Source organism: Triticum aestivum, chromosome 6A (assembly GCF_018294505.1).
Source record: "Triticum aestivum cultivar Chinese Spring chromosome 6A, IWGSC CS RefSeq v2.1, whole genome shotgun sequence".
NCBI lineage: Eukaryota > Viridiplantae > Streptophyta > Magnoliopsida > Poales > Poaceae > Triticum > Triticum aestivum.
Window position 1 is genome coordinate 165,601,832 of NC_057809.1, and position 11,227 is coordinate 165,613,058.

Genomic DNA, 11,227 nt, shown 5'->3' on the forward strand with positions numbered 1-11,227 from the left:
TTTTAGGTAAGTGCATCACAAACATAGAATATATCTGCGTTGTGATTCGTAATTAGAGATTGTGATTATGAAGAACCTAGACAAGACATTACCTACATATTACACATTGTAAACATTATGACCATAAAAAGCGACAACTGAAAGTAAGATTATCCTAGAAAGAAAACGAAGAGAACATAAACAAAAGGCAAAAGATTTTTTTAATCGAAACAGAACACACCATCCAGAACACCCATGACCCCCCCCCCCCCCCCTTCGCCAGCCAAGTTCTCTTCCTTCTCTTCCACATCGTCTGGGCGAGCGTTCAAATCAAAGGGACAACGACGTGACTTCACACCCTTCTCTGCGCCATCTTCCTCGCGGTTTAGCTCACCGGTTCGTTGTCGCTTCGCCGGAGGGGTTGAGGAAGCCAACGACCTTGACTCACACGCCTCAGAACTCAACACTACAATGGCATCCTCCAGACTGACCACACCACCGCCATTGCAGCCCATGATTCTCCCCGTCGTGATCACGTTCTCCATTGCTATTTCCGACTCAGGATCGAGTTTGTCGATATCATCGATGAACATAACACGATGGCGATTTTCTAGGATTGCTTCGAACAATCTTATCCCGACGTAGCCATTGTCTACATCCCACGGCTTGCGCCTCTTGAGAGAGAGGTAGCCGGCGCCGCACGAGAAGTCTTTGCTGGAGTTAAGCACGATGAACTCGGCGTTGGAGCCAAATACGAGCTTCGCGAGCTCCTGGGCCATTGCCTTCTTGCCGTGGATGTCCTTTCCTTGAAAGAGCAGCCACGTTGTCGATGCAGCTGGCCTCCTCATGCCGGATCGGCACCGCAGCACGGTGGCCGCTATTGCGGGGATGATGTCCTTGTGTCGCGGGACCCGCAGTCCGAGCGCATCGCATAGAATCTTAAGATTTTCTGCGGTGAGCTCGCTGAGCTTCTGTTGCCGGCAGGTAGGCTGCTGCATGCATTGTGTGGATTATAATCATACTCCCTCCATTACAAAATATAAGCCTTTTTAAAGATTTTAATATAAACTACATACGAAGCAAAATGAGTGAATCTACACTCTAAAGTATATATATATATATATATATATATATATATATATATATATATATATATATAATATTGAAAAAAACTCTAAAAAGACTTGTATTTAGAAATGAAGGGAGTGTTTTTTTTAATCCTCAGCACCTTCTGGAATTTTGTACTGAATTTCACGTACCTGTAGACCGGTGCCGTGGAAATGGGATGTAGACATTGCATCATGCTGGAGGTGGAGCCATGACGTCGTTGTGGCTACCCTAGTGAGGCTAACAAAGGCCGACCACCCTTCTCTTGGTTTTACTTGGCACGCTTGATCACCCCTGGATGAAGAATAACTGACAACAATTAATATTGTTTTTTTTGCAGGGTAACAATTAATATTGTTAAAGCTTAATTTGTCACTTGCTATTTGTCCGACGGGTGGAAAGTAACCTTTTGTTAGAACTTAGAGATTAGAGTAGGTTGGTAAATACATAAGTATTTCTAAGTTATAACTGAGAGTTGTTAAATCTAAACCCTGAGATTTGTGAAGTACTAAAATGATGAGCAGCTCTCGATGAGATGTTTATGAGTAGTAATTTGAGAAATGGGCTCCCCTCTAGGCTCTCATCTATTAGAGATTCAAGTAAATCTCTCCACATGTGACATCAGCATAGGATCTTTTGCTGTTTATTCCCCCCCCCCCCCCCCCCCCCCCTTTTTCTTCTCCTTTCACTTTTATTTTTCCCTACCCTTTTCAACCTTTTATTGTATTTTTTTAGAAAATATGTAAATGTAACTGCACATGGCCGACGAGCATGCAACTGCATTTACGTGCCACTCCAGGGACATGAAGTAGTGCACAGTCGGTGGGCGTGCAAGTGCAGTTGCGTGCCGGTGCGCAGGCGTACAAGTGGATATGTAGTTACGAATAACCGGTGGAGTGCAACTACAGCTGTGCGTCGAAGCGTGGCATGCAACTGTAGTGACACGCGGCATGAAAAGGGGAAGAAATGGAAACCACACAACACTCAATCAAACTGGAAAAAGAAGAAGAAGAAAAAAAGTCCACACATGACTCTCAACATAAAATTAGACAGCGCAGGAGTTGAGTGACATTTAGTTAATCTCTATTGAGAAATAATTATTTCTAAATCAACTAAGTATGATGGCTTTTGATGTAGAGGCAAGATTGTAACCTCCTTTTCAAAAAATCATCAACTATAATCATTCTAGTTTATGTGTTCTTCAAAGAAATCGAGGTTCACCCCAGCGTGCATGCATGCATGTGGCTCGTATATACAGCGCAGTACTTTGCCAGTGTATCTCTGCGCGACTAGAAATATATCTCAGGCACAAGCACAACCCACTCAAAAAGTAAGACAATACTATAATATAGTTCACGCAGTCAATTCCTACCTCTGATAGCTAGGTCTTAATGTGAGCCTTCCATCTGGGACGACGACAGGCCGATGGAGGGCATCCCAAACGGCTCCAGGAGATGTCTGTGTAGCCATAACGTTAACCAGACTCAGAGAAGTTATGCCGTCTCTACGGTGGATGCGGACGCTCTCAGGCTGCTCCGGCGAGGCACCCTTCCCGACGTTGGCCTTCACCCGGGAGCGTGAGAAACCGGCCTCGCGCATGGCGCGGTCGACGCTCGGGTCGTCGAGGATGGACATGGCGAGCTGCTCCAGCTCGACCTTGACGGTGATCATTGGTGGCTGCCGCTGGCCGCCGTCCGTGGTGCCTCGCCGTCCGTGCGCCTGCGCGCGCTTCAACGCGGCCATGAGAGCGTTCGATAGCTCCAGTACCGGAGCACCCGCACCGCGGCGGTGGAACGCGGCGGCAGCGGGTGGCCAGGCCATCGGGAGGCGGCTGAGCGCGACCTCGAGGCAGAGCTGGAGCCCCTCGAGCTGGAGCGGATGAGACGGTGGGTGAGAGGACCGGATGCAGGCAGCTCGGAGGAGGCCGCCGCCGCCGCCCGGCGCGGAGAAGAGCATGACGCTAGCGACGTGGAGCGGGGTGACCTGTTCGTGACCCCGCTGCTTCGCCAGGCATGCCGCCTGCCTCACCGCGCCCGCTGCTTCCGCTCCCAGCGCCTGCTGCACGACCGCGTAACCGCCGCTCCACATATTCACGCGCTCTTGGAAGGTAATGAGTTACCGCCGTCGTCTAGGGCTAGCTGGGCTGGCAGCTCATCTTCAGCTGATGAACGGTTTGGTAGATGTGCGTACGTACGTGTGTGCAGCTGCTGCATATATGGAGGAGCAATTGTGCTGATGTAGTAATTGTATCTAGCTTGCACGGTTGCACCAGCGCAAAGCTCTTTTTACCGGTTATCGAAGTCTCACTCGACTGATGACATCAGCATACGTATATGACATCAGCACATATATAAACCAGACCTGCATTGTTTATGGAACTGTCTGCATGTTTTTGTTGCTATGGGCTGGCTTTGTATTTCTACTCGGCTTTTATCGCATCTTTTCCCCTGTGATCTTTTTCCTCTTCTTGTACCTGGGCTGTACAACTGCAAATATAATACTCCCTTCGTTCCGAATTACTTGTTTTGGATTTGTCTAGATACGGATGTATCTAGCACTAATCTATATACATCCGTATCTGGACAAATCTAAGACAAGTAATTCGGAACGGAGGGAGTATGTGTTTTGCTATCCAGCTACAATCTCAACGAGTGAGGTAAATTTTTTGTTCAAATCATAGCATTATTTTTGCCGGAAAAAATCTTGTATGCAATACGATGCATGCTTGTGTTGTTTTTAATATGGGCATGTAACTTATTGTCATTTTTTCATTCGTGAAAAAATACAAAGTATTTGAACACAAAGAAAAGATATTGAAGAAAAAATAATAGTTTTGTGCTTGCTATTGCTTGCCCGCGAGCTATGAAGTTGTTGCCTGCTGTTGTTAAAGTACAGAAGGACAAAGGTCAAACACATAGGTATATAGAGTATATACACATTTTTTGTTACATGAACAATTTTTAAAAAAGTGTGTGAGCATTTTTAAAAATCACATGAGCATTTTTTAAGAACCGTGAACACTTTTCAATTTTATGGACAGTTTAAAAGAAATATGAAATATGTTTTCAAATATGGACAATTTTTTAAATGCATGAACATTTATTAAGAATTGCATGAAAAATTCTAGAAAATTGTTCATCGCGTATTGAAAAAATGTTCACAGCATATTTGAAAAGTGCTCACTAAATATTTAAAAAAACTTAAACATGTATTTTTTAAAATATTCATATATATGCAAGGAAATGGGAAATGAAAATCATATTAAAGGGAAAAAGGAGCAAATTAACTGCAAGTGTCCCTCTTCCACCGCCCTCTGGCAAAACAAGCGTCAGTTGCAATTGAGGGCGACACTTGCAGTTGCATGCCGGGCGTTAGACATGCAACTACCCCCCCCCCCCCTCTCATGCCGCCCACTGACAAAACAAATGTCAGTTGCAGTCGGGTGCGTTGACATGCAGTTTCACTCGAGGGCGACACTTGCAGTTGCATGCCTAGTGTCAAACATGCAACTCCCCCCTCTTTGACCACCCTCCAACTAAACAAAGGACAATTGAAGTCGGATGGGTAGACATATAATTGCAGTCGGGGGCGAAACTTGCAGTTGCGTGCCTACAATCATACATGCAACTGCCCCCCCTCTAGATGTCCTTCAACATAAGAAAAAGATTAGTCGCAATCGGGTGGGTAGACATGCAGTTGCAGTCAAGGACGACACTTGCAGTTGCATGCCTAGTCTGAAGCATGCAACTATCCCCCTCCTGCCGCCCATCGATAGAACAAAAGTCAATTGCAGTCGTTTGTGTGGACATGCAGTTGCAGTTGAGGGCGAAATTTGCAATTGCATGCTTAGTGATAAACATGCAAGTACTCCTCCCCTCTCCCACTCTTCTCCGACAAAACAATGGTCAGTTGTAGTCAAGGGCGACACTTGCAGTTGCATGCCTAGTGTGAGATATGCAACTTTATGATGTACGCCTAGGGCGACACTTGCAGTTGCATGCCTAGTGTGAGGCATGCAACTTTATGGTGTATGCCTGTGAAAAAAAAAGACACATAGAAACAAAGTAAAAAACAAAAAAAAAGACATGATACAAATAAGCAAATAAAACAAAAGTCATGTAGAAAAGGCAACCACATCTCAGAATTAAAAAATAAGACAACAATATGTGAGAATAAAAATTGTTCACGCGATGTCAAAATGTAGGTTCCTAAAAAATATAAATGTTCCATATTTCCTAAATAAGAAAGATAAAAAAATCGAAAATGGAAATACAAGTACACATGTATACTGTATACATAAACATAGAGTCATCTGCCCAATTAACTTTCTTTTTCTATGTGTTTAGTTTTCTTTTTCTTCTGTACATACACAGTGCACACAACCCAGCAAAAAAGAAGAAGAAAAAACATACAAGGATTTACATGGCACGACTATAAGAATATAAAAACAGACAATCACAAAAGAAAGGGCCGCAAGCCACAGCCCACAACCTAAGTAGCGGAAGGCCTAGTGTGTTTTGAAAAGGAAGAATACATCAGCGTGGAGAGACTAGGATAGAATCTGGGTTTATGGTAGATGAATAGAAAAAAAGATTCTAGGCCGCTGGATCAGCGACGTACGCCACATATTCAAGTGAACGGATTTGTATTGAAAATACACAGTTCTATGCTAATATGTCCCTTTGCTTCCCACTAATTTGTTGGGGAACGTAGTAGTTTCAAAAAAAAATTTACGCACATGCAAAATCATAGTAATGCATAGCAACGAAAGGGAAGAGTGTTGTCTACGTACCCTCGTAGACCGGAAGTGGAAGTGTTAGCACAACGCGGTTGATGTAGTCGTACGTCTTCACGGCCCGACCGATCAAGCACCGAAAATACGGCACCTCCGAGTTCTAGCACACGTTCAACTCGATGACGATCCCCGGACTCCGATCCAACAGAATGTCGGGAAAGAGTTCCGTCAGCATGACGGCATGGTGACGATCTTGATGTTCTACTGTCGCAGGGCTTCGCCTAAGCACTGCTACAATATTATCGAGGATTATGGTGAAGGAGGGCACCGCACACGGCTAATAGATCTCAATGATCAATTGTTGTGTCTTTGGGGTGCCCTCTGCACCCGTATATAAAGAAGCAAGGGAGGAGGAGGCCGGCCCTAGGAGGGGGCGCGCCAAGTGTGGAGTCCTACTAGGACTCCCTAGTCCAAGTAGGATTCCACCTTTCATATGGAATAGGAAAAGAGGAAGGGAAAAGGAGAAGGAAGGAAGGGGCACCCCCCTTCCCTAGTCCAATTCGGACCAGACCAAGGGGAGGGGTGCGGCCACCCTTGAGGCCCTTTTTCCTTCTTTCCCGTATGGCCCAATAAGGCCCAATACGTATTCCCGTAACTCTTCGGTACTCCGAAAAATACCCGAATCACTTGGAACCTTTTCGATGTCCGAATATAGTCATCCAATATATCGATCTTTACGTCTCGACCATTTCGAGACTTCTCGTCATCTCCATGATCTCATCCGGGACTCCGAACTCCTTCAGTACATCAAAACTCATAAACTCATAATATAACTGTCATCGAAACCTTAAGAGTGCGGACCCTACAGGTTCGAGAACAATGTAGACATGACCGAGACACGTCTCCGGTCAATTACCAATAGCGGAACCTGAATGCTCATATTGGCTCCCACATATTCTACGAATATCTTTATCGGTCAGACCGCAGCACAACATACGTTGTTCCTTTGTCATCGGTATGTTACTTGCCCGAGATTCGATCGTCGGTATCTCAATACCTAGTTCAATCTCGTTACCGGCAAGTCTCTTTACTCGTTCCGTAATATATCATCATGCAGCTAACTCATTAGTTGCAATGCTTGCAAGGCTTAAGTGATGTGCATCACCGAGAAGGCCCAGAGATACCTCTCCGACAATCGGAGTGACAAATCATAATCTCGAAATACGCCAACCCAACAAGTACCTTTGGAGACATCTGTAGAGCACCTTTATAATCACCCAGTTACGTTATGACGTTTGGTAGCACACAAAGTGTTTCTCCGGTAAACGGGAGTTGCATAATCTCATAGTCATAGGAACATGTATAAGTTATGAAGAAAGCAATAGCAATAAACTAAATGATCAAGTGCTAAGCTAACAAAATGGGTCAAGTCAATCATATCATTCTTCTAATGATGTGATCCTGTTAATCAAATGACAACTCATGTCTATGGTTAGGAAACATAACCATCTTTGATCAACGAGCTAGTCAAGTAGAGGCATACTAGTAACACTTTGTTTGTTTATGTATTCACACATATATTATGTTTCCGGTTAATACAATTCTAGTATAAATAATAAACATTTATTATGATATAAGAAAATAAATAATAATTTTATTATTGCCTCTAGGGCATATTTCCTTATAATTTGCTAAGTCCTTCTCCTTCAAAACAACTATACCCGTCGCTCGCTCCCGTTCCCCTCTCTCGTCGACGGTGGCGGCTGCCCAGATCGGCAGATCTGTTGCTTCCCTGGTCGACGACGGCTACTCCCACGCCACCTGTTCCCTGCCTCCTCCCTTCTTACTCCGGTATCCAAGTCGCTTGGATCCGTCCCTAGGGCAGCCCAACATCGCGCTGCGCATTGTCGTCAGGGATCTGGTCACCGCCGCCATGGCCTCCTCCTCCCTGGTGGCCGCGGGCGCCCTGGACGGTCAACTCACATTCCTATATCTGTAGGGCAAGCTAGTAGAGGTCAAGTGCATGGTGATGTTGCCATAGCCCCCTCCTCCCTGGTGGTCCTAGATCCAGCAATAGCTCACCGGAGGCCAGCCGGCGGTGCTCGATCTCGCCTCATTCGCCTCGCAGGCTCGACAGCAAGGTCAGCTCCGTTTCTCCCACTCCCCCCCTTCTCCCTCCTATAGTTTCATATTGTATACTGCTCCTAAGTATTAAGAAATATTACTATATCCGGCCAGGGTATAATGTTATGAACTTATGATGCAAAACCATTTTGAGTACCATATATGGATTGAAACTATGATCCTTGTAGCACCGCTAGGAATGCATAACCATTGGTCGGTAATGGTTCAGACCTTCAGTTATACACTGGTGGCTCGATAACTGAACATTCATTTGTTATATATAATGGACGTGAAGCAAGAAAATTGGCTATATTCACCCAAGCTACTTACAGATCATGTCACTTAGAACCACCGTATTTCCTATACCTACTCTCTAGTGTACTTGCAAAATATCTTGAGTCATCAACTGGACGAATGGGCCCAATAGAAGTGCAGAATACAAGGCTAAACCACAAAAAACTGCAGGTCAGGTGGACTGCCAAAATAAATTCAGTTATCGATCCAATCATGCTTGTCTCAGTGTTGCGTAGGCGCAAAATCAGTCAGAATAGATAACCGGGGGCCATGGAGTCTGTCTCGCTAGCTCAGATATGACAGTGGCTAGCTATTCTGACAGTTCACTTTATGTGTGCATCCATGGCGAGGGGCTCGACGGTCACCATGACTGGGTGATGTTAGTTGCTTGGGGAATTAAGGGACTCAGAGAGAGAGAGAGAGAGAGAGAGAGAGAGAGAGAGAGAGAGAGAGAGAGAGAGAGGGAGAGAGAGAGAGCATATCCATTATTCATTTCAAAGATCATTAACTGAGATATTATTGCTGTTGTAAGACAAGTAGGACTTTGAGATTGTAGAGGTTGAGTAAGTATATCATTCTTGTTTTCAGTTTAAATTACATTGTAACCTTTCGCCTGTAAAAAAATAAGACTCTCATTGTGTGTACCTTCTAATTTGCAACCTATATATTATTTGAGCACTACATGAATAAATGCTGATTGGAGCCCGGTTATGATCGAGCCTGAAGCCAAAATAAAATAGAATCAATGACAGTGGTAGAATCACTACAACGACGCAGATGAACTGGTGAAAAATAACATTTTGATCAGAATTTTTATACTAGAAAATGGTTAAGTACGTAAAGGGTTACATGATTCAAGCTAATGTTGCAGAAAACTGGTTGAGCAATTGAATTTTCAAAATCTGCTACACTTTAATTGGTTTGCACAATGTGAAGTGGCTTACTTTGTCCATTCTGTGATAAGAGTTATTCATCTTCACCATACCACTAACAGAGGAAAAATGTTTCCTTGTAGTAGCCGTGAACTTGTGTCCAATTATTATTGAAGCAAGACTTTTTTTTTGAATCTCTAGTTTCTACATACAAAAACAGGAGTTTCTACATACAAGAACAGGAAATGCTTCTCTTCCATGTATTTGACTCATGTTTTTGCTTTGGATCTAGTGCAAATGTGCCTTTGTGCCATCGTAATATATATATTTGTTTGCTTGCTTTTAGAGTTCCGTTTTTCCTTTCTTAGAAGGCAAGCAGTATTTTTTTCCTGCTACGCAGTGTCCAGATTTGTTCCTTCTTATTTCAATGTATTGTTGATCCATATTTAAGTACACTTACATGCCTTCTGCTCAAAACTGAATGATTTTTTTGGTGCCATCTTTTCCAGTACATGAAGATTGATGAGCAAAATGCACTATAACTGGAGGCGAAAGGGAATAACTTTTCTTTTATGTGCAATCAGATAACAAACCCGATGCAAGCTTTGGTAGCAATGCTTATTCAGCGGGGATCACTTCAGTCCATACTCAGGGCTCGCTGTTCATGTACTAGAAAATGATCATCTCATGTTATGTACAAGTTATATATGTATGTCTCTTGTGTACTCAAATTTGGATGGATGTCATACACTCAAATATTTCTGGCTAGGATGATCCACTTGGACATGTATTCAAAAATTTGTGCTTCACATTTACTCGTATATATGTGTCTGGGGTGGTCCAGCTTGGGATTTACTAGGAACAGAATGGCCTGATCCGGCTTGGGATTTACAAGGAACGGAATGGCCAACGCCGTGGAAATCTGAAGTTGTCCAGATTGGATATGAGAAAGTTAGGGTTGTTACTGCAAAAGGTCATGTTTTATCTCTAACTGTCTGTAGAGGGGTTTTCATCAACTGTACTTAAGTGGCCTGAGGGACCTCCACTCCTATCTGTGCCGTCCATATGCAATCCAATAGCTGGGATCCTTTTTTCTATTCTTCTACCATAAGCCCAGATTCTATACTAGTCCCTCCCACATCAGCGATTGAAACAGGTCGATGAAACTGGACAGCTAATTTCGTTGACAGACTTCGTAAAGTCTCAGTCGACTAAGTTTTAGCGTTCCCCTATTACGTAGGTATCGGCCAACCATCCGCCGTCTGTCTACTAAGGGGTGCTCCCATCGCCACTCGCACAATCATGCCCATGGCCTTTTTCCCCCTCCCTGCTCCTCCTCCACACCTCCTCAGAGAAACTAAGGAGTGCTACATGCTACAACCAACATTGCAAATTGCTACTACCGACGTCCCATTCGGCTACAACAGACGTCTGGTTTGCTACAAACAGTACCGTGAAATGCTACAACCGGCAATGGTACTGGTACAAGATGCTACAGTGGTCGAGGGCCGTGCACGAGGACGAGGACGACGATGCGCCGCGGCAGCTGCCAGGCTGCGGATGAGGATTTTTCATGCTGGAACCGGTGAGGATTCATGCTACAAGCTCCATGGATCGGGTTTCGTCGAGCGCGAGGAGGAGGTCTTGTGAGGACGGCAAGCGGCGGCGGTGCTTCGGACTCGGTCGCCTCATTGTTGCGCCGGTGCGAGCACTGCCAAAAAAAGCAGTCTCAGTTTTACCCCAAGTCATTCTCTCTCTTCTTCCAGACAACAAATCCATCTTTTTATTCAACCTATATTAATTTAAATCAACCATATTTTCTAAACCATAATTTAGTTTTCTAATTTCTTTTTTATATTTGAACTCCTGACGTGAAGATCTTTATAACAAGATCTATCTTGAATACATTCCAATATGCTTGCATTTGAATGTTTAAGTGAGCGAAATCTGATTTTTGAAATAAGTGAAATAGTTTTTTTAATTAAGTGAAACCAATTTTGTGCTTGATTCCCTTTCTTTCTCCCTCCCCATACAAATGACATGGGAAAAGAATTCTATGAGACCAGGTCTCACGCGAGACCCATCCTGATGGATGACATGTGGCATTCACAAATCA

General features: G+C 44.1%; 1 long non-coding RNA gene across 1 annotated transcript; it reads left to right on the plus strand.

Annotated features, from left to right (window-relative positions):
• Positions 1–7,526: 7,526 nt before the first annotated feature.
• Positions 7,527–9,966, plus strand: LOC123130518 (uncharacterized). The gene is made up of 2 exons (XR_006463859.1): positions 7,527–7,962; positions 9,621–9,966. It is a non-coding gene; the product is annotated as an uncharacterized lncRNA (long non-coding RNA).
• The last annotated feature ends 1,261 nt before the right edge of the window (positions 9,967–11,227 follow it).